The sequence below is a fragment of the Miscanthus floridulus genome, chromosome 2, assembly GCF_019320115.1.
Source record: "Miscanthus floridulus cultivar M001 chromosome 2, ASM1932011v1, whole genome shotgun sequence".
Classification (NCBI taxonomy): Eukaryota; Viridiplantae; Streptophyta; class Magnoliopsida; order Poales; family Poaceae; genus Miscanthus; species Miscanthus floridulus.
The window spans coordinates 90,584,227-90,608,703 of NC_089581.1; positions in this window are offsets into that span (position 1 = coordinate 90,584,227).

Here is a 24,477-nt window from a genome sequence, read left to right on the forward strand (position 1 = left end):
ACTGTCTCAGATCAACCATGCCCACGCTACCACCACACTACAATTGGACACAACATGCATCAGCGTTCGGTTAGTCTCCTGATAGAACCTGAGCACACCACCAAGATTTATAATTAACCGAACTCTACACCAGTGCATCTGGTCACTGTTTTCCAGTGACAATCACCTCCTTCACTTCACCAACTTCACCACCCTTGCTCAAATGTGTCAACCACCAAGTGTTTCACCTTGTGCACGTGTGTTAGCATATTTTCACAAATGTTTTCAAGGGTGTTGGCACTCCACTAGATCTAAATGCATATGCAATGAGTTAGAACATCTAGTGGCACTTTGATAACTGCATTTCACGACAAGTTTCACCCCTCTTAATAGTACGACTATCGATCCTAAATGTGATCACACTCACTAAGTGTCTTGATCACTAAACCAAAAAGCTCCTATGGATATCACCTTTGCCTTGAGCTTTTTGTTTTTCTCTTTCTTATTTTCAAGCCGAGCACTTGATCATCATGTCCATACCATCATCATGATCTTCACCATTTGCTTCACCACTTGGAATGTGCTACCTATCTCATAATCACTTTGATAAACTAGGTTAGCACTTAGGGTGTCATCAATTCACCAAAACCAAACTAGAGCTTTCACTGGGTATCATAACCCTAACACCATAGCAGCTCGACTCCTTCTTTGATCCACTCTCTAGATGCACCCTCTCTCATACATATTCAAACCCTAGCTGAAGCCAGATCCCCTTTGATTCATCGACAACAGGTTAGCTGACGGCGAAAGGACCACCTTGATGATGGTACAAGCCAAATCTAGATCCCCTACCTCAGCACCTATCATGACTAACCGGATCTAAACCCTAGACAAAACCAAATCTGGTTCCCCTTTGTCAATGTCGGTCGTGAAAGCATCTAGGCCCCTAGTTGGGTTTTGGTGATTAATGACAATACATGATTACTATGACTAACGTGTGTTTTGCAGAGGCAATTAAGTTAGGTCATGGTATTGGAGATTGATTGGGCAATCATGGTGCTCATGCCCCTATGATGGAAATCGTTTTGGTTTTCAAAGGATAGACGACAAGGTTAAGGATGGACTAGTTCTAAGTGTCGTTTGGAGTTGAAGAGACACTTAGAGTAGTTTAGGACTTTGTTTTTCCTTTGGCCATACTATTAAGGGGGTATGGATGGGTAGCTTGACCTAGGTGAGTCTAGTGGGTTAGGTGTGGTGCACATTTGCTAAATCTAGCACTAGGTACCTCCAAAATAGCCCTTAGAACCATTGGAGCAAACTTCATTCACGTATGATTGAGAGTTGGAAGTGAATGGAGGGTCAAATACTGACCGAACGATGGCTTCGGTGTGACCGGATGCTAGCATAGTGTTCGATCAGTTCATTTGATCAAGGTGAAATTGTTTGGTGCGACCAGACGCTGGGCCAGCGTCTGGTCGACTCCAGTAAGGTTCTAGAGAGGGAAAATCACAACCGAACACGTCTGGTCAGTGCTGACCGAACGCTGCCTAGTGTCTGGTCACACTTTAAACACTGGAGTTCGGGGAGAACTGACTGGAGCGTCCGGTCAACATGACCAGAGCGTCCGGTTACACCGCAGAGGCACATAACAGTTCATTTTTCAGCCGGTGTTATAAATACTTCATCCATTCATGTGTGGGGGCACTTTTGCTCATTCCAACAGCTAAGAAACACCTTTGAGAGTGCCAAGAAGAGTAAGGTCCTAGTGAGGTGATTGAGAATTGAGAATCCCAAAGAGAGCCCTCATTAGTGAGATCAAGAGTAGCAAAGTGTGCATCCACCCTTCTCATTAGGCTTGTCGTGGTCAAGTGAGAGTTCATGCTTGTAACTCTTGGTGATCGCCATCACCTAGATGGCTTGGTGGTGATTAGGAGCTTGGTGATCATCCGGCAGAGCTTGTGGATGACCCAACTCAAGTTGTGAGCGGTTGTGGGTGATTCACCGTGATGGCGTGTCGAAGAATCAACCCATAGAGAGCACTTGATCCTTGCGTGGATCAAGGGGGAGCTACACCCTTGTGCGGGTGCTCCAATGAGGACTAGTGGGGAGTGATGACTCTCCGATACCTCAGCAAAACATCACCACATTCCTCCTTCTCTCTTTACTTTGAGCATTTACTTTGAGCAATTCAATTCTTGTCATTTACATTCCTAGAATTGCCATGCTAGAGTAGGATTGGAACTTAGGTTGTAAAACTTGTGTGCGTTAGATCAATAGAAACACTTTCTAGGCATAAGGGGTGAATTGGGCTAACCATAGAGTTTAATTATTGCAAAGAAATTTAGAATTAGCCCAATTCACCCCCTCCCTCATCTTGGGCATCTTGATCCTTTCAATTGGTATTAGAGCCTCGTGCTCATGTATTTAGGCTTAACCGCCTAGAGAAAGATGTCTTAGGGGATGGACCTCCTCCTATCTTTGAGGGGATGATTTTCCTTATTGGAAAATCCACATGGAGGCATACTTAGAAGCTCTAGATGTTGGAATACTTAGAGCCGCCTCACAAGGCTTCCTAAAACCTAAGGATGCTACACACCTACAAGGCGATGAGGTGAATTATGAAAAATGGAATGCAAAGGCTCGAAACACCATCTTTAGAGGCCTTTGCAAAGATGTGTTTAACCGGGTGAGGAATTGTAACACCCCAGGTGTTTAGCTTCCACATTTGCACTGCATTTCATGAACATGAGCATCATGTATCCATTCGTGAACTTATATCACATGAAACATGATTTCGAAACATTACAACATGTTGTATATTTCATGTGTGTTGTTTCTTTTATGAAATGTAAAGTGTGCAACACTTAAGTGCAACATGTGCCACTCACTTAGTGAAACAAGGTTAGTTAGTACTATGCAACACACTCATGAAACATATGAAACATGGCCTTGAAACAAAGGTAACACTTCACTTGTTCTTCCATGTTTCAATGCCTATGATGCTTGGTTCTTGTGTGACCAATGTATGGTGTGGCTAATTATTCTCCTAAGAACCTTAGTTATACTTAGAATGTCATTTGGAACATTGTTCATGTTGATCATTTTGCCTAATTAGGTTTCCAAATCATGGTTTGACCAATTTGGACCCCTAGAGCTCCTGTGTTTGACTATTTAAAAAGTGTAGCTTAGGATGTTTGCATGTCTAAGCAACCTAAAGCAAAGATGTAGATAATTATATAAGGAACAAAAGTTATTTTATGACCATCTCATGAAAATGTGCAGAACATGCTCAAAAATGGCCCACAAGTCAGTTTTGAGGGCTATTTGGAAACTCAGAAAATTTCTAAGTCAAAAACCAGTTTTCAGTTTCATTGGCTCAACTTTGGGGATGATTTTACTCATGATTCTTTGGGAATTAGGTCTTGGTCTTTTAATAGGAATTGTAGACTATACGAAGGGCTACCATTTTCATTTAGAATGTTTTCGCTAATGACCAATGGATTAGGAGAATGAGGGCCATCAAGTAACGTTGTCAGGCTCGTTCGGGTTCACTGAAACAATGCTACAGTAGCCTGACCAGCAGCAGGACTTCATCGCCACGTGGCGCCTCGCGGCGCCGATGGCCTGACCGGCCAGGCCACGTCGGGCCTGAGCTCAGCGATTGAAGCCCCAGCATGCCACCGAGAGCCCCCTGTGCCACATTTCATTTCTTCGCCTTCTCCTTCGCTTCCCACCGTAGCCGAAGCGCAGCAACGCCCGCCATTGCCGCCGAGCAAGCTCCGCCGCACTCATGCCTGCTCGCCACCGCAAAAACGCGAACCACAGCTCAACCAAAGCTCCGCTTTGTCCTCCTCTATGTTCTCCACCACTTAGCCGTACCATCTGTGCCGTAGGTGAGGGCCATTGGCCATTTTTCCATCGCCATCTCCGTGGTCGCATCTCGTCGGAGTGGAGCTCACCGTGGTCACCCACCACTGAGACCTCCTCGTCCTCCTATCTTGGCTTGGACAGCTCCATAGTGACCTCATGGAGCTCATACCGAGCTTGGATGAGGCAGCTAGGGCTCGTCGTCGTTAGTACGTCTCGCCGGAGCTTTGTCGTGTCGCCAACACCAGCGACAAGCTCCCTCCGCTAGGTCGTAGCTCTAGCTAGTAGCACCAATTGGTTCCTCTCCTCGCGTAGATCATGTAGGTAGCCATGGTGTCACCGGAGTCCTCACCGTCGGTGAGCAAGACCACCGCCGCGCCATCAAACGCCGCCTCCTCTGTTTTGTCTCGCTGACCGGTGGGTCCGGCTGACAACCGGGTCCCCCACGTCAGTGACTGAGTTTGAAAAGATAGTTCAAAAATTCTAGTTTTTAGTGCTGTTTTGTAAATTTTGTAACTCCAAATTGGTAGATCCAAATTGAGTACTTCCAATTTTGTTAGACTCATAGTTAGGTCTAGTATTTAAGAAAAATATGTCTTGAGCATGTTATGTAGAAATTTTGGATGAATTAAATAGGAACTTGAAAAGTGTTTTTGAATGCATGCAAACTTGTTTAAATCATATCTTGAGTTTCTGTGATCCCAAAATTGTGAAATTTTGTGGGTAAGCTAGTATTGCTTAGTAGAAACTCTGGTTAAAATTTGAGAGTCATTGCATGTGTAGCTTTTGAGTTATAGATTTTCCTTTTATCATTGGTGGATACATGTGTGAATTTTTGTAATTTATCTATGAATCCTATGACCATGAAATTTGTTGGAGAATGTCTTGGTACCTTATGGATGCTAGGAAAAATATGAAATCTATTGCTTGACACTTTTCACTAAGGGTTCCTAATTATGCCATTTTAAGCCATTCTTCCTTACCAATTTTTGTGTAGGCTGTTATACTTAGTAAAATGGTGTGAAATTTTTATGGTAGTCTACTTAGGGCATGTAGTATCTACTGTAATTTTTGTAGATTTAATGGTGTAGTTTTCATATATGTTTAGTATTTCCTCTAATTAATTAAATAAATTAAGAAAGGTATTAGAGGAAATGTTTTGGTGATGAACACCCTACTTTCTGGTGTCCTTGTGATATGGGTGACATATGAGTAGATTTAGTTTTGTCCAATTATATGTTTACATCTTAAGTTATTAATTATTCGTTTGTATTATGTCCCTCTGGACAGATCTGGGGACTTTAGAAAGTTCCCCATGATATTTTGGTTTTCTGTGAATGAGATGAATACAAGAGTTGTAGATACTTTATGTATCTAGCTCCTAAAAAAATTTGAGGGCATTTGGCCCAGTAGTTTAGAAACTACAGCTGTTTAAAGTTAGGTTCCAATTTTTGCTTACTCTCTGCCTTGTGAGGACAGAGTTCTATTGATTGATGAATTCGACCTAATAAAAGTTTGAATCATGCTTTGAGGTCTGAAAATGAATTGTAGATAATTTCATAAGATTTCCAGAATGTCTTGTTGAATGTCATTTGGATTTATAAATCTCCAGTTATGGCTAGTTTAATGTACCACTACATAGTCTCCATTTTGTTGAAATGCAAATGCTTGAGTGCATGCTTGCGCTATGTGCTCGTTGATTGTTTAGGGGTTAGCCTAACTTGATAATATGCTTAGGTGCAGGTGCTAGGTCATTAACTGAAGATGAGCAATTATACATTAGGTTGTATAAACTTGGTAAGTAAAGTGATTTGAATAGGGCTTAAGTTGGAATATGCAAACTACAGCGAACATGCGCATTCCCCGTGCATCCCTGACATTCGTTCATGTGCATCCATGATATTTATCTTGCGCATTCATGCAATAGGTGTGCCAGAGGGAGTGACGTTGCTGGAGTTCGAGGGAGTTAACTAGGTGGAGGAGCCCGAGGTGCAGGAAGCCGATGAAGCAGCCACCGTGGAAGAATTTCTTGAGTGCCCTGACCACCAGCCTTCCTCGTTCCTAAAAGGCAAGCCCCAGAGCATATTAAGCCTCCCATGCTTTTACAAATACATTGAGTATCTTTTATTGTTGATGATGCATTATGTATAGGAATTGGTTGGAACCAATTGCTGCATTATATATTCTTCCTTGTCCAGATATCGCACTGGAATCCTATTTAAGTTCAGGATGGATTAAATGCTTAGCCATGCTTAGTGTGGTAGAAGTCAGGTGATTTCCTATCACCTATGAGCTTTAGGATGAGGTGGATCACGGTTGGCTATATTTGCTATCGTGGAAAAGAACCATGTGAATAATGAATTAAGACCGGATGGGGACTTGTGTAGGTTTGAACATAGTGACTCCGTCTGAGTCGTTTAAGGACCGATACGCTGTACGTCCTCATGTCATGTTGAACGTAGCCTAACACTTAGCTGGCCAGATAAGTCGTTCCGACCGCGAAGCCTAGTAGCTCAGTTCAGGCCGGGGACGCGAGCAGGGGTCCACAATCTGGATGGAAGTAAGGATGTGCAGGGAACCATTAGCGTAAGCCCAAGGGCGGGTTAAGTCACCAAGCACTCATGGCAGAGTGGTTCTCTGATTTTGCGGCACTGTTCGGACTCGCGACTTCTGAATTGTACCAACGGTGACTTGTTGCGACCCTGATGGGGGAAGCAGGGTTTGTGTTTAGGAATACCCCTCCAGCTGGATAGGAATTGATTCGAATCGCCGTCTCTCCCGGATAGTGAGAACTTGAATGAGCAGCGGCAACGTAGATTCAATTAATTTAACGATATGGTTAAATGGATGATGATAATAAGGTTGCCACAATGAATACCTGATATGGTTATTAATGTTTGCACCCTAATAAAATGATTGCTTAGTACAGGTGCTAATATAGAGGATAGGATAATGGCTAAAAAATCACTGCTAGTCAGGATAAGAGTTGATCATATTACTTATGCTTTTCTAGAAAAAGAAAGTGTCAGCCAGCTCCACTACATTAAGCTATGCATAATCCTTGGTGTCATTTGTTTGGTTTTCGACGGGTAAGTCTAGCTGAGTACATTCCCATACTCAGGATTTATTCCCTCTTGTTGCAGATGACCTTCTATATCAGGGATTCTGTAAGTATTGTCTCCACCCGGTGGGTGATGAAGACTAGATCATGGGCATGATCTCCGTTCTCTTATCTGAATGCTTTTGTGGGCCATGATTAGCAAACCAGTATGTGTATTTGAACTCGGTGTGTGAGTTAAACTATTTGCTTCCGCATGGTTACAAGACTTGTTTTGTAATAACGATGACTCTGTGATGATGTAATCTATTTGCGAATGTCTATGAAATGTTGTAACGTATGATATGTTATGTTGAATTACTGTGATCTTGGTTGTATGCAAGTTGGTTTGAAATCCTTCGAGATTTCGGTTGACTACCGGGTTTATATGGGCTCAAGTTCGAGAATTTGATCGTTTCGGCGATTGTTTTTGTACTTGTGCTCTTATAAATTGGATGGTTCTATGACAGCTGGCATCAGAGCTAGATTCAACATTAAACATGTCTTACGGCTATTTAAAACAAAAGCTTTTGTTGTTAAAATGGTTTTCAAACTTATAGTTATATATAAGTGTTCAAAAATCAAAATTTTTATGGTATACTGGTGATCACATCCCTTATAGCCCACTTAAGGACTTCTAGGTGGCTTATATATAATTACTAACTTGGGGGAATTGATTGTTTCTATTTTCGTCATCCATGCGGCGTGATATTGCATGGGTGCCATTCGTTTGAATGGTAATGTATGGATCAATTGCCTCTACGCTAAGGTAAGTGTGAGTTGCGAGAGCATGACCGTCCAACCGTCAGTCTAGGGGAGAGTTAGTTGTGGTTACTGGAGTATTTACATGTTGCATACATGTATATATGAAGGTACTTAATTGTGGGTACATTTGTCGGGTAGTTTGGATACTGAAGTATATATATCGGGGGATGTATATATGGAGAGTATCTTAGTTACTACTTGTGTAATTAGCATTATATCTTGTTGGGTTGGGCTGCAATGAAGTTTTTCTACAGGTATGCTAACAACGCACCGTGTAGATCGACTAGTTACTGCTAATTGAGAGAACGTATGTATGCCACCGTATATCCCGCTAAAGCTTAAATTTTCTTAGGCTTGTGAGGACGTACGGGACGAGCATGCATCATATTCACTCATGACATTCATATTGCATTACTCCCTCCCTTATAATTACTTATCCCAAGTATAAAGTACAATCTCTTAGCAAAGTAACCCTCTCACGTGAATTGCATCCCTTTTTGATACAGATGGCCGCGCCCCTATTTCCTACTGGTAGCAGCACCTTTTTGTACCAGTTTGGTACTCCCACTTTGCTCTGGAGGGTGCTCAGTTTAGTCGAGTACCTGGAGGCACCCAACTATATGTGGAGGCAGGCGGTACCATTGAGAGATGTACCCTGGTATGTCGTGACCTTTGTGGTGCCGCAAAACCCCTCAAGACCGTTGTGGCATGGGTGGAGCATTGAGACTGATGGACGTAGTCCATGGGAAGCCGCTTAGGTTGCTTCCCTTGATGTGCTAATGGATATAGCACAGAGCTTCGGGGATGAGTTAGTGGGTGGACCTGCTTCATCCATTCCCCGAGTGTCTCCTACCGAGGCTGAGTGGACTCAGGACATTGGTCAGGCCTTGGTTCGAGGCCGTGGCAAACGTGTGCAGAGCAACAATGCTGGAATGAGTGCTATGATGGCAGTCTTGAAGCTTTGTCGAGTCAGGCAAAACACCCTTTCAAGTGCACTAGATGAAGCTAGCAAGGCAATGGAAGCCCAGCATAGGTTCAGGTTGCATGCCCGCAAGTATCGCCGTAGGGCGGATGCATGTGGGAGAGCTCAGCAAGAAGTTGAGGAGATTCACGGTATTGCAAATTATCGTCTACAACAGTGGGGTCAAACCGCACGCGAGAGAGACGAGCTTCATAACTAGCTGATGAACCTCACTATTGAGAGAGATGAGGCCGCACAAGAGTTGGATCAGGTGACACGTCACCGGGATGCTGCTTTAGAGTTAGCAAAAGAAAGACGTCGGGGTTGGATTTTGGCCGACCACAACGCCTTTCAAAGAGAGCAAGCACTACAAGAACAGCTTGAAGAGCTTCAGGTTGGGCACCATCAGCTACACAACCATCTGTTTCCTATTCCCCATCCCATACCTAGGTATCCAATAGTGGGTGGACCTCAAGTAATTGAGGCCAATGAGGAAGAAGAGGACGTGCATATGGATGATAATGTAGCTGAGCCGACAGATGAAGAAGAAGAGGAAGACCTAGAAGAAGTCCAAGGTGTCTTCGATGTGGACAGTGATCACTTCGACGAGTAGTTCGTTAGCAAGCCTCACTAGTTAAGCTTTTGCAGTCAGTGATGTAATGAACTTAAGTACAAAGACTGATGTTGGATGTACTTTTTTTAATTTGAATTTGGCATGTAATGTACTTAATTCGCTCCCTTTGGGATGCGTATTGTAATGGTTAAGTTAAAACTTGTCATGTTGGAATGCACTGCATTTGGCGCTAGTAATCTACTTGATGATGTGGTGATTGGAGAATGAATTATTGCCTTTGTTTATTGTATGAAGTTTTTATTCTCGTCAGTAAATTTAGTTTGGCACGATTATATTGTTCCTCTCCAATGTGCTGACATCATCAATAATTACTGGTTGCGCATTGTGCAGATGCCTCATACTCGTTCCATCGGTGTGGGTGATGATGATGATCTTTCGCCACCACCACCCACACCAATGGAATTAATAGCAATGCTTGCGGAAGGACAGCGCACTATGGCCGAGGCCCTCCGTACGATTGCGAATCGTGATGGCCGTGGTCCACACCAAGGACCGGATCCAAATCAATACAGTGATTTCAAGGATTTCCTTAACACAAAATCCCCAATCTTCAAGGAGGCTAAGGAGCCTCTACAAGCTGATGAGTGGTTGAATACTCTCGAGCAGAAGTTCCATCTGCTCCGCTTGACTGAAGTGCTAAAAACTGAGTATGCATCGCACCAACTGCATGGGCCAGCTGGCATTTGGTGGAGTCATCATCGGTCCACTATGCCTGCTAATGCCCAAATCACTTGGGATCAGTTCAAGTCTACTTTCAGGGGAAATTACATTCCTCCTGGTCTCATGGCGATCAAGCATACAGAGTTCATGAAGCTGACTCAGGGGAACAAGAGCCTGAATGAATACCTACAAGCTTTCAACAACCTTGCAAGGTATGCTACCGAGTTTGTGGACACTGATGCTAAGAAGATCGCTAGCTTCAAGCGGGGACTTAGCCCTAAACTGATGAAGACCATGGGAAATTGCAAGTGTGCTCATTTTAATGAGTTTGTGAGTGATGCCTTATCGCAAGAGAACAACAATGCTATATACGCAGCTTCGAAAAGTTGTAAGAGGGCCTATGAGGCGGGTGCCTCATAATCTAAGGCTCCCGTCACATAGAGGGCTCCATTCCATCCTCCAGTGTCAGCCGCTAAGTTTCACCCACCGCAAAAGAAGAATCCCACCAAGACTGGGTTTCGTAAGGCATTTACAGTTGCTCTTCCCAAGGGCACTACCAGTCAAGGCAGTTCCAATGTGCCACCAAGCAACATGCCGTGCTAGAATTGCAACAAGCCAGGCCACTGGTCGAGGAAGTGTCCTTACCCTAAGAAGAACAACTACCAAGGTGGCCATCAGGGACAAGTGAACCACACTAACATTACTGAGATTCCTTCAGGAGAGGTAGTGACTGCTGGTAAGTTTCTGATTGACCAACACCCCGTAGTTATACTATTTGATTCAGGTGCTTCGCATTCCTTCATTAGTCCAGCATTTGCATCCAAATTTATGCAGAAAACATATACTGTTGAGGGTGAGGATTATTGTATTAGGGCTGCTGGTGGTATTATCCCAACCAAGCTAGTAGTTGGGGACATACAATTTGAGATAGAGGGGCAAAGTTATCAGGTTGATCTGGTAGTTTTACCGGGGCTAGGTATCGATGTGATATTGGGAATGAATTGGATGAGCCATCATGGAGTGCTTATTGATACATCGACTAGGGTAGTCATGCTCAGAGATCCTAGTAATCAGGAGGGTTTTCTAGTACAGTTACCCTGAGACATCAATCTTTCTTGCACAACCAATTTGGTGCAGGCAAAGTCTCTGGCAGATATCCCCATCGTGTGTGACTTTCTGGATGTTTTTCCCGATGATTTGCCTAGATTGCCCCCAGATCGAGAAGTAGAATTCAAGATAGAGTTGCTTCCTAGTACAACTCCTATCTCTAGAAGGACATATAGAATGCCTCCCAATGAACTAGCCAAACTTAAGACCCAGTTGAATGAACTTCTAAAGAAAGGCCTTATCCGCCCTAGTTCATCTCCGTGGGGGTGCCCAGCTATCTTTGTGAAGAAGAAGGATCAATCTCTACGCATGTGTGTAGATTATAGACCCTTGAATGCAGTTACAATCAAGAATAAGTACCCTCTACCACGCATAGATATCTTATTTGATCAGTTGTCTAAAGCAAAAGTCTTTTCCAAGATTGATTTGAGATCTGGGTATCATCAAATCAAAATTTGGCCTGAAGATGTCCCAAAAACCGCATTCTCTACAAGATATGGTCTATATGAGTACCTGGTTATGTCTTTTGGATTGACTAATGCCCCCGCACATTTTATGTATCTGATGAATTCAGTGTTTATGCCCGAGTTGGACAAATTTGTGGTGGTATTTATAGATGATATCCTGGTCTATTCTAAGAATGAAGAAGATCATGTTGAACATTTACGGGTGGTTCTCACTAGATTGTGGGAACACCAGCTATATGCAAAGTTCAGCAAATGTGAATTCTAGCTTCGTGAGGTACCTTTTCTTGGACACGTGTTGTCCGATGGTGGAATTATGGTTGATCCCACCAAGGTGCAAGAAGTATTGAACCGGAAGGCTCCCATCTTGGTGCATGAGGTTCGGAGTTTTCTAGGGTTGGCTGGCTATTATCATCGCTTCATCCTGGATTTCTCTAAAATAGTCAAGCCTATGACTCGATTGCTGCAAAAAGACATGAAGTTTGTCTAGACTCCTGAGTGTGATGCAGCTTTCCATACCCTGCGAACTCTTCTAACGTCGGCTTCAGTTTTGGCACAACTGGATATCAAGAAACCTTTTGATGTGTTCTGTGATGCATCAGGTATTGGGTTAGGAGGTGTTCTTATGCAAGAGGGTAGAGTCATTGCTTATACCTCTCGCCAACTTTGGAAGCATGAAGTGAATTATCCCACGCATGACTTGGAACTCGCTGCTGTTGTTCATGTCTTGAAGGCCTAGAGACATTATTTACTTGGCAATGTGTGCAACATCTACACTGATCATAAAAGTCTCAAGTATATCTTCACTCAACCAGAGTTGAATATGCGTCAAAGGAGATGGCTTGAGTTGATCAAGGATTATAACCTCCAAGTGCACTATCACCCTGGCAAGGCAAACGTCGTCATGGATGCCTTAAGCAGAAAGTCTCATTGCCACTCATTGATTGAGAGTGATGTCCATTTGTCAAAGCTCCTTCATCCTATAGTCCTTCACAACATCACTGTCAGTTGTACTCTACAGAGTTGAATTATCGAGCTACAGAAGACAGATGCAGGTGTGTTTCACATCAAGCGCAAGATGAAAGAGCAAGAAACCAAACATTTTCGAGTAGATGAGGAAGGCGTGTTATGGTTCAAGGATAGGTTGGTAGTTCCGAAGGATAGAGAGCTTAGATACCAAATCATATCCGAAGCTCATTCCTCTAAATTATCTATTCATCCTGGTAGTAGTAAAATGTATCATGATTTGAAGCCTCAATTTTGGTGGACCAAAATGAAGAAAGAGATAGCCGCTTATGTGGCTAGGTGTGACACTTGTTGTCGAGTCAAGGCTGTGCACATGAAAGATGGATTACTTCAGCCACTCTCTATTCCAGGTTGGAAATGGGAGGAGATAAGTATGGATTTTATTGTTGGACTCCCTACTACTCAGAGGAATTTTAACTCCATTTGGGTGATTGTTGACCAACTGACCAAGTTGGCACACTTTATTCCTGTCTGCATAGACTTTCGTCCAACCGACTATGTGGAGTTGTACTTCAACCAGATAGTCCAACTTCATGGGATCCCTTGTACTATTGTCTCAGATAGAGGAGCACAGTTCACTGCTCACTTTTGGGAGCACTTGCATGGATTATTAGGAACTAAGCTAGTAAGAAGTTCTGCCTATCATCCGCAAACCAATGGGCAAACTGAACGAGTGAATCAAATCTTAGAAGATATGTTGAGAGCATGTGTCATCTCGGCTAAGGGCTCATGGGAAAAATGGTTAGCCCTAGCTGAATTCTCGTACAATAATAGTTATCAAGAGAGCATAAAGATGGCACCGTTTGAAGCTTTGTATGGCCGGAAGTGTAGAACCCCGTTGAACTAGGTAGAAGCCGATGAAAGGAGATATTATGGAATTGATTTTGTTCAAGAAGTCGAAGAACAAGTCCGTACTATCCAAACCCACATGGCCACAGCTCAAGCTAGGCAGAAAAGTTATGCTGATCGATGAAGAAAACCTATTGAGTTTGAAGTTGGAGACTTTGTTTATTTGAAAGTCTCACCTATGAAAAGTGTCCAACGCTTTGGTGTGAAGCGAAAGCTTGCACTGAGATATGTTAGTCCATTTGAAATCATTGGACAAAGTGGTAAAGTGGCGTACAAGATTCAATTACCTCCCGAGATGAGTGCTATCTTCAATGTCTTTCATGTATCCCAATTGAAGAAATGTCTTCGCGTCCCTGAAGAGAGAGTTCCATTGGGGGATATCAAGTTAAAATCTGATTTGACCTTTGAAGAAAAGCCGGTTCGAGTGATTGACACTCGTGAGCGAGTGACTCGGAGTCGGGTGGTCAAGTTCTACAAAGTCATGTGGAGTAATCAGGGGAGTGAACGCGATGCAACGTGGGAAAGGGAAGAGTATTTGAGGGATGGTTATAAGGAATTCTATCAACAATGGTATGCTTTTCAAATCTTGGGACGAGATTTTTATAAGGGGGAGGGCTGTAAGACCCCAGGTGTTTAGCTTCCACATTTGCACTGCATTTCATGAACATGAGCATCATGTATCCATTCGTGAACTTATATCACATGAAACATGATTTCGAAACATTGCAACATGTTGTATATTTCATGTGTGTTGTTTCTTTTATGAAATGTAAAGTGTGCAACACTTAAGTGCAACATGTGCCACTCACTTAGTGAAACAAGGTTAGTTAGTACTATGCAACACACTCATGAAACATATGAAACATGGCCTTGAAACAAAGGTAACACTTCACTTGTTCTTCCATGTTTCAATGCCTGTGATGCTTGGTTCTTGTGTGACCAATGTATGGTGTGGCTAATTATTCTCCTAAGAACCTTAGTTATACTTAGAATGTCATTTGGAACATTGTTCATGTTGATCATTTTGCCTAATTAGGTTTCTAAGTCATGGTTTGACCAATTTGGACCCCTAGAGCTCCTATGTTTGACTATTTAAAAAGTGTAGCTTAGGATGTTTGCATGTCTAAGCAACCTAAAGCAAAGATGTAGAGAATTATATAAGGAACAAAAGTTATTTTATGACCATCTCATGAAAATGTGCAGAACATGCTCAAAAATGGCCCACAAGTCAGTTTTGAGGGCTATTTGGAAACTCGGAAAATTTCTAAGTCAAAAACCAGTTTTCAGTTTCATTGGCTCAACTTTGGGGATGATTTTACTCATGATTCTTTGGGAATTAGGTCTTGGTCTTTTAATAGGAATTGTAGACTATATGAAGGGCTACAATTTTCATTTAGAATGTTTTTGCTAATGACCAATGGATTAGGAGAATGAGGGCCATCAAGTAACACTATCAGGCTCGTTCGGGTTCACTGAAACGATGCTACAGTAGCCCGACCAGCAGCAGGACTTCACCGCCGCGTGGCGCCACGCGTCGCCGACAGCCTGACCGTCCAGGCCACGTCAGGCCTGAGCTCAGCGATTGAAGCCCCAGCACACCACCGAGAGCCCCTTGTGCCACATTTCATTTCTTCGCCTTCTCCTTCGCTTCCCACCGCAGCCGAAGCGTAGCAACGCCCGCCATTGCCGCCGAGCAAGCTCCACCGCACTCGCGCCTGCTCACCACCGCAAAAACATGAACCATAGCTTGACCAAAGCTCTGTCGTGTCCTCCTCTACGCTCTCCACCACTTAGCCATGCCATTCGTGCCATAGGTGAGGGCCATTGGCCGTTTTTCCGCCACCATCTCCGTGGTCGCGTCTCGCCGGAGCGGAGCTCACCGTGGTCACCCACCACCAAGACCTCCTCGTCCTCCTATCTTGGCTTGGACAGCTCCGTAGTGACCTCATGGAGCTCATACCGAGCTCAGATGAGGCAGCTAGGGCTCGCCATCGTTAGTACATCTCGCTGGAGCTTTGTCGTGCCGCCATCACCGGCGACAAGCTCCCTCCGCTAGGTCGTAGCTCTAGCTAGTAGCACCAATCGGTTCCTCTCCTCGTGTAGATCATGTAGGTAGCCATGGTGTCGCCAGAGTCCTTGCTGTCGGAGAGCAAGACCACCACCGTGCCATCAAATGCCGCCTCCTCTGTTTCATCTCGCTGACCGGTGGGTCCGGCTGACAACCGGGTCCCCCACGTCAGTGACTGAGTTTGAGAAGATAGTTCAAAAATTCTAGTTTTTAGTGCTATTTTGTAAATTTTGTAACTCCAAATTGGTAGATCCAAATTGAGTACTTCTAATTTTGTTAGACTCACAGTTAGGTCTAGTATTTAAGAAAAATATGTCTTGAGCACATTATGTAGAAATTTTGGATGAATTAAATAGGAACTTGAAAAGTGTTTTTGAATGCATGCAAACTTGTTTAAATCATATCTTGAGTTTCTGTGATCCAAAAATTGTGAAATTTTGTGGGTAAGCTAGTATTGCTTAGTAGAAACTCTGGTTAAAATTTGAGAGTCATTGCATGTGTAGCTTTTGAGTTATAGATTTTCCTTTTATCATTGGTGGATACTTGTGTGAATTTTTGTAATTTATCTATGAATCCTATGACCATGAAATTTGTTGGAGAATGTCTTGGTACCATATGGATGCTAGGAAAAATATGAAATCTGTTGCTTGACACTTTTCACTAAGGGTTCCTAATTATGCCATTTTAAGCCATTCTTCCTTACCAATTTTTGTGTAGGCTGTTATACTTACTAAAATGGTGTGAAATGTTTATGGTAGTCTACTTAGGGCATGTAGTGTCTACTGTAATTTTTGTAGATTTAATGGTGTAGTTTTCATATATGTTTACTATTTCCTCTAATTAATTAAATAAATTAAGAAAGGTATTAGAGGAAATGTTTTGGTGATGAACACCCTACTTTCTGGTGTCCTTGTGATATGGGTGACATATGAGTAGATTTAGTTTTGTCCAATTATATGTTTACATCTTAAGTTATTAATTATTCGTTTATATTATGTCCCTCTAGACAGATCTGGGGACTTTATTCCCCATGATATTTTGGTTTTCTATGAATGAGATGAATACAAGAGTTGTAGATACTTTATGTATCTAGATCCTGTAAAAATTTGAGGGCATTTGGCCTAGTAGTTTAGAAACTATAGCTGTTTAAAGTTAGGTTCCAGTTTTTGCTTACTCTCTGCCTTGTGAGGACAGAGTTCTGTTGATTGATGAATTCGACCTGATAAAATTTTGAATCATGCTTTGAGGTCTGAAAATGAATTGTAGATAATTTCATAAGCTTTCCAGAATGTCTTGTTGCATGTCATTTGAATTTATAAATCTCTAGTTATGGCTAGTTTACTGTACCACTACATAGTCTCCATTTTGTTGAAATGCAAATGCTTGAGTGCATGCTTGCGCTATGTGCTCGTTGATTGTTTAGGGGTTAGCCTAACTTGAGAATATGCTTAGGTGCAGGTGCTAGGTCATTAACTGAAGATGAGCAATTATACATTAGGTGGTATAAACTTGGTAAGTAAAGTGATTTGAATAGGGCTTAAGTTGGAATATGCAAACTACAGTGAACATGCGCATTCCCCGAGCATCCCTGACATTCGTTCATGTGCATCCATGATATTTATCTTGCGCATTCATGCAATAGGTGTGCCGTAGGGAGTGACATTGCTGGAGTCCGAGAGAGTTAACTAGGAGGAGGAGCCCGAGGTGCAGGAAGCCGACGAAGCAGCTGCCGCGGAAGAATTTCCCGAGTGCCCTGACCACTAGCCTTCCTCGTTCCTAAAAGGCAAGCCCCAGAGCATATTAAGCCTCCCATGCTTTTACAAATACATTGAGTATCTTTTATTGTTGATGATGCATTACGTATAGGAATTGGTTGGAACCAATTGCTGCATTATATATTCTTCCTTGTCCAGATATCGCACTAGAATCCTATTTAAGTTCAGGATGGGTTAAATGCTTAGCCATGCTTAGTGCGGTAGAAGTCAGGTGATTTCCTGTCACCTGCGAGCTTTAGGATGAGGTGGATCATGGTTGGCTATATTTGCTATCGTAGAAAAGAACCATGTGAATAATGAATTAAGACCGGACGGGGTCTGGTGTAGGTTTGAACATAGTGACTCCGTCTAAGTCGTTTAAGGACCAATACGTTGTACGTCCTCATGTCATGTTGAACGCAGCCTAACACTTAGCTGGCCGGATAAGTCGTTCCGACTGCGAAGCCTAGTAGCTCGGTTCAGGCCGGGGACACGAGCAGGGGTCCACAATCTGGATGGAAGTAAGGATGTGCAGGGAACCATTGGCGTAAGCCCAAGGGTAGGTTAAGTCACCGAGCACTCATGGCAGAGTGGTTCTCTGATTTTGTGGCACTATTCAGACTCGCGACTTCTGAATTGTACCAACGGTGACTTGTTGTGACCCTGACGGGGGAAGCAGGGTTTGTGTTTAGGAATACCCCTCCAGCTGGATAGGAATTGATTCAAATCGCCGTCTCTCCCGGATAGTGAGAACTTGACTGAGCAGCGGCAACATAGATTCAATTAATTTAACGATATGGTTAAATGGATGATGATAATAAGGTTGCCACAATGAATACCTGATATGGTTATTAATGTTTGCACCCTAATAAAATGATTGCTTAGTACAGGTGCTAATATAGATGACAGGATAATGGCAAAAAAATCACTGCTAGTCAGGATAAGAGTTGATCATATTACTTATGCTTTTCTGCAAAAAGAAAGTGTCAGCCAGCTCCACTACATTAAGCTATGCATAATCCTTGGTGTCATTTGTTTGGTTTTTGATGGGTAGGTCTAGCTAAGTACATTCCTGTACTCAGGGTTTATTCCCTCTTGTTGCAGATGACCTTCTATATCAGGGATTCTGTAAGTATTGTCTCCACCCGGCAGGTGATGAAGACTAGATCATGGGCATGATCTCCGTTCTCTTATCTAAATGCTTTTGCGGGCCATGATCAGCAAACCAGTATGTGTATTTGAACTCGGTGTGTGAGTTAAACTATTTGCTTCCGCATGGTTACAAGACTTGTTTTGTAATAACAATGACTCTGCGATGATGTAATCTATTTGCGAACATCTGCAAAATGTTGTAACGTACGATATGTTATGTTGAATTACTGTGATCTTGGTTGTATGCAAGTTGGTTTGAAATCCTTCGAGATTTCGGTTGACTACTGGGTTTATATGGGCTCAAGTTCGAGAATTTGATCATTTCGGCGATTGTTTTTGTACTTGTGCTCTTATAAATTGGACGGTTCTATGACAGGAACCACAAAGACGCCCATGCTCTATGGTCGGATGTTTGTGCACTCCATGAGGGAACAAAGAGTGAGCGTGAGGAACGCTATCATCTTGTCATGAAAAATCTTAACTCTTTTGAGATGCTTCCCAAAGAATGTGCTAATGAGATGTATTCATGTTTGAATGTTCTTGTAGAGGAAGTCAATGGGCTTGGACTCACTCAAATGCAACCATCCAATGTTGTAAGAAAGATTTTGAGTGTCCTCCCCATTGACAAATATGGGCATATTATGACCATGCTTCATCAAGGTGATCTTTCCACCGCTACACCAACACAAATCTTGGGAAAGATCAATGCTCATAAGATGTATATGCACATCACGCCACAAGATGGCCCATCCTCTACCAAGAAGAAAGACAAATCTTGGGACTTAGTATTCAAAGCTAGTCAAGAGAAGGGTAAAGCAAGGCTTGAGTATGAGAGCTCAAGTGATGATGAAGTTGATGATGCAAGCCTTGCTCTCATGGTGAAAAGAACCACCAAGATGCTAAAGAAGCTCAACAAGAGTGGCATCAAGTTCGATGGCAAGAAGAAAAAGTTCTTCACAAGATCTAGAAGGAAGCCAATCTCGGAGATGGATTGCTACAATTGTGGAGAACTTGGTCATCTAGCACACCAATGCACAAAGCCCAAGAAAGACAAGTTCAAGAACAAGAACAAGGGCAAGAAAGATGACTCAAGTGATGAAGATGAGAAGAAGAAAGATAAGCCATACAAGAAGGGGGATGGAAAGAAGAAGGATTTCCACAAGAAGAAGAAAAGTGGAAAGGCATACATCATCGGTGATTGGCTCATGGACATTGATTCATCTAGTGGATCATCCGATGATGATAGTGACAACAAGAAGGTGGCCGCCATTATTATTGACTCTTCATCATCTTCACTACCACCACTGCCATAATCCTCTACACACCTATGCCTTATGGCCAAGGGTGAACGCAAGGTAACAAATGATGATGATAGTAGTGGTGATGAACATGCTAGTAATGATGATAGCGATAGTGATGATGATGAATATGAATCACCTTCTTATGATGATCTTGCTAGATTGCTAAAATAATACACTAAGATCATTATAAAGACTAGAGCTAAGAATGAAAAGCTAGAAGCTAAGAATGATTCACTTTTAGCAAAATGTGATATAGCGGAAAAGGCTAGTGTTGAGCTTAGAGAAGCAAATGATGCTATATCATCCAAACTCAAGGAGCTCAAATCTTCTAAGAAAGAGCTTAAAGATAAACATGATAAACTTGAGAGGACACATAAAGAGCTCATCACTAGCCACAACAAGCTAAAAGACGAATATACTACTCTTAAGATTAATCATGATAATCTTGTCATTGCTCAAGAATTTTTATCCAATGAGCCACATGATGCTACTAACAATGTTGTTAAGATTGATATAGCTACATCATGTGATTATTTGATCATTGAGAGCATTGACCAAAGTTCTAGTAGCAAGGGCAAGCAAGTGGTTGAGGCCGATGATTATGATGAGTTTGTCAAGCTCAAGAATGACAATGAAAAGCTCAAGAAAGATCTTGAAGAGATCAAAAGCCACATCACTATTGTGCTAGAGACTCTTGATCATGATGGTGACTTGATTCTTGAGAATGAGAAGCTAAAACAAGAGAATAAGAAGCTCAAGGAAGAGAAGAATAATGATGCTCTCAAGGAAGAGAACAATATGCTCAAGTTGGAGAAAGAGCACCTCAAGATTGGATTGAGCAAGTTCACAAGAGGCAATTATCTTCAAAGTGAGCTACTAATGAACACCATTATGAAGATAGATAGAAGTGGCATTGGGTACATGGCAAACAAAGAGAAGAAGGCTCAAGCTCAACAACAACAAAAGCCAAAGCCAAAGAAGTCTTTTGAGTGTGGACAAGAAGGCCACTTTGCCCATGAGTGCCAAACTCCACCACCACAACCCTTGCCCAAGCATGCTAGACCTTTTACCTTCAATGCTCACTACATGCTTAGAAAGGATTCTAGTGGGAAAATGAAAGTCATGTTCTTAGGACCTCCCAACAAGAATAGGCCTAAGAAAATTTGGGTTGCAAAGTCACTTATTGAGAAGGTGAAGGGCCCTCAACAAGTTTGGGTTCCAATAGCTTGATCTCTTGTGTGTAGGTGAACTACAAGACTGGTGGAAGTCATTTGGTTATTGATAGTGGTTGCACACAACATATAACTGGTGATCCTCGTATGTTCACCTCACTAGATGAAGAAGTAGATGGACAAGAAAGAATCACATTTGGAGATAACTCAAAGGGCAAAGTCAAAGAATTGGGCAAAGTGGCTATATCAAATGATCATTCTATCTCAAATGTGCTATATGTTGCTTCATTGAGCTTCAACTTGCTATCCGTTGGACAATTGTGTGATGTTGGCTTCCAATGCTTGTTTACCGAGAAGGAAGTTGTTGTATCTAAGAAGGATGATGATCAAGTGATATTCAAAGGATTTAGATACAACAACCTATATCTAGTGGACTTCACCTCTGAAGATGCTAATTTGAAGACATGCCTATTTACCAAAACAACACTTGGGTGGCTATGGCATAGAAGACTTGCTCATGTTGGGATGAGCTCACTCAAGAAGCTAATGAAGAATGATTTGGTGAGAGGATTGAAGGATGTGAAGTTTGAGAAGGACAAGCTTTGTAGTGCATGTCAAGCCGGCAAGCAAGTTACAAATACTCATCCAACCAAAGCTTTCATGTCAACCACAAGAGTACTAGAACTCCTTCATATGGATTTATTTGGACCAACAACATACAAGAGTTTGGGAGGAAATCTTTATTGTCTTGTGATTGTTGATGACTATTCAAGGTACACATGGGTATTCTTTCTTCATGACAAATCCGAAATTGCACCATGCTTCAAGAAGTTTGCTAAGAGAGCACAAAATGAATTTGAAGTGAAGCTCAAGAAGATTAGAAGTGATAATGGGAAGGAATTTGACAACACAAACATAGAAGCCTATTGTGATAAAGTTGGAATCAAACATGAGGTCTCCACAACATATACTCCTTAACAAAATGGTGTAGTTGAGAGGAAGTACCGGACATTGATCACTCTTGCAAGAACAATGCTAGATGAGTACAACACCCTCGAAGCTCTATGGGCGGAAGCTATCAACTTGGCAAGACGCCTTATGAGTTGCTCAATGGGAAGAAGCCAAACGTCTCCTTCTTTAGGGTGTTTGGTTGCAAATGATACATCTACAAGAAGCAGCAACACCTAGGGAAGTTTCAAAGACGTTGTGATATTGGTTTTCTTGTTGGTTACTCATCAAAGTCCAAAGCATATAGAGTATTTAATCATGCCACCGGCTTGGTTGAAGAAACATATGATGTGGAATTTGATGAACCTAACGGCTCCCAAGGAGCACATGAGAATCTTGTTGATCTAGGTGATGAATCATTGAGGGAGGCTATGAAGAACATTCTGGTTGGAGACATCAAGCCTAAAGATGATGAAGATGATGTACAAGTGATTGATCCACCTTCTTCATCAAATGTGCCACAAGATGGTGAAAAAGATGGGAGAGTAGAAAATGAAGACACTCATGTCTCCCATGATCAAATGGTGGTACAAGCACAAGATGTTGATGCTCCACAACCTCCTCCTCAAGTGGTCAATAGAAGAAATACACCTCTACTACAAGATCATCCATAAGATCTCATCATAGGGAGTCCATCAAAGGGTGTAATGACTCGCTCACAAAAACTTGCTTCATTTATTGCTCATCACTCTTTTGTCTCTTGCTTTGAGCCTACTAAGGTAGAAGAAGCTCTTCAAGATTCGGATTGGATAAATGCCATGCATGAAGAGTTGAACAACTTCACCCGCAATGAAGTTTGGACTCTTGAAGAGCGACCAAAAGGTGCAAGAGTCATTGGAACAAAGTGGGTGTTCCAAAACAAACAAGATGATCAAGGTGTTGTTGTGAGGAACAAGGCAAGGCTAGTAGCAAAGGGGTTCTCTCAAGTTGAAGGTTTGGATTTTGGAGAGACCTTTGCACCGGTTGCAAGACTAGAAGCCATTCTCTATGTTGATCAACCTCCCGGGTTTGAAGACCCTAGATATCCTAATCATGTTTATAGGTTGTCCAAGGCATTATATGGGCTTAAGCAAGCCCAAGAGCTTGGTATGAGCACCTCTAGGACTTCCTCATTGAGAAGGGCTTCACCATTGGGAAGGTCGACACCACACTATTCACCAAGAAGCTTGATGGACATCTTCATTTGTCAAGTGTATGTTGATGATATCATCTTTGTATCATCAAATGAAGATTCTTGCAAAGAATTTGGTGAATTGATGTTGAAGAAGTTTGAGATGTCAATGATTGGTGAGCTTACATTCTTTCTTTGTCTTCAAGTCAAGCAAATGAGAGAAGGGATTTTCATCTCTCAAGAGAAATATACAAATGATCTTCTCAAGAGATTCAAGATGGATGAATGTAAGCCAATCAAGACACCAATGCCAACTAATGGACATCTCGATCTAGATGAGGGAGGTAACATGGTTGATCAAACTCTCTACCACTCTATGATTGGTAGCTTGTTATATTTAACCGCATCTAGGCTGGACATCATGTTTAGTGTGTGTATGTATGCTAGATTTTAAGCTAATCCTAAGGAAACTCATTTGATTGCCATTAAAAGAATCCTTAGGTATCTTAAGCACACACCAAGCATTGGCCTTTGGTATCCCAAAGGAGCTAGATTTGAATTAATTGGCTACTCTGATTTGGATTATGCCGGGTGCAAAGTTGATAGAAAAAGCAGATCTAGAGGGTGCCATTTGCTTGATAGATCACTTGTGTCTTGGTCCTCCAAGAAACAAAATAGTGTGGCCTTGTCCACCGCTGAAGCGGAATACATTGCCATGGGTGCTTGTTGTGCACAAATACTTTATATGAAACAAACTTTGCTAGACTATGGTGTAGTTCTAGAAAAGGTACCTCTTTTGTGTGATAATGAAAGTGCGGTAAAACTTGCAAATAATCTGGTTCAACACTCTTCCACCAAGCACATAGATATCCACCATCACTTTCTTAGAGATCATGTTGCTAAAAATGATATTTCACTAGAAGGTGTAAGGACCGATGATCAATTGGCGGATATCTTCACTAAACCGCTAGATGAGGCAACATTTTGTAGATTGCGAATGAGCTCAATGTTCTTGATTTTAGCAACTTCACTAAAAGATGAGCTTGTGTTGTCCCTTGCATTGCATTGTAATATACAACATGTTTAATATTTGGTAATGCATATAGGGCTTGTCTAACATGGTTAAGATAACTGCCATAAAGCATATGAAGAAGCTTAACCTTGGATCAAACTTGACAAGCAACTAGATTTACTTTCAAGTAGTGCATTGCATATGCATGAATGTTGATTTGTCGTTTATCTTAAATTGCCCTCTTATTGTCTATTTTCTTAAAAAGAATTATAGCCTAAGGCAAAATATTTTTGAAAAAATTGAGGGCTTGAGAGAGGTCACTCACATCAGTCCCAATTGGTGTTTATTTGGATCTTATTGAAGTTGGGACTTGATTGGGAACAGGCAGCACGAAGGACTTTGAAGATTTGCTGGAAAAAGAGTGATCGGACACTGCACCGGACTCTAAAGTATAGTGTCTGGTTAGTTCACAGGAGGTGAACTGCTGCTG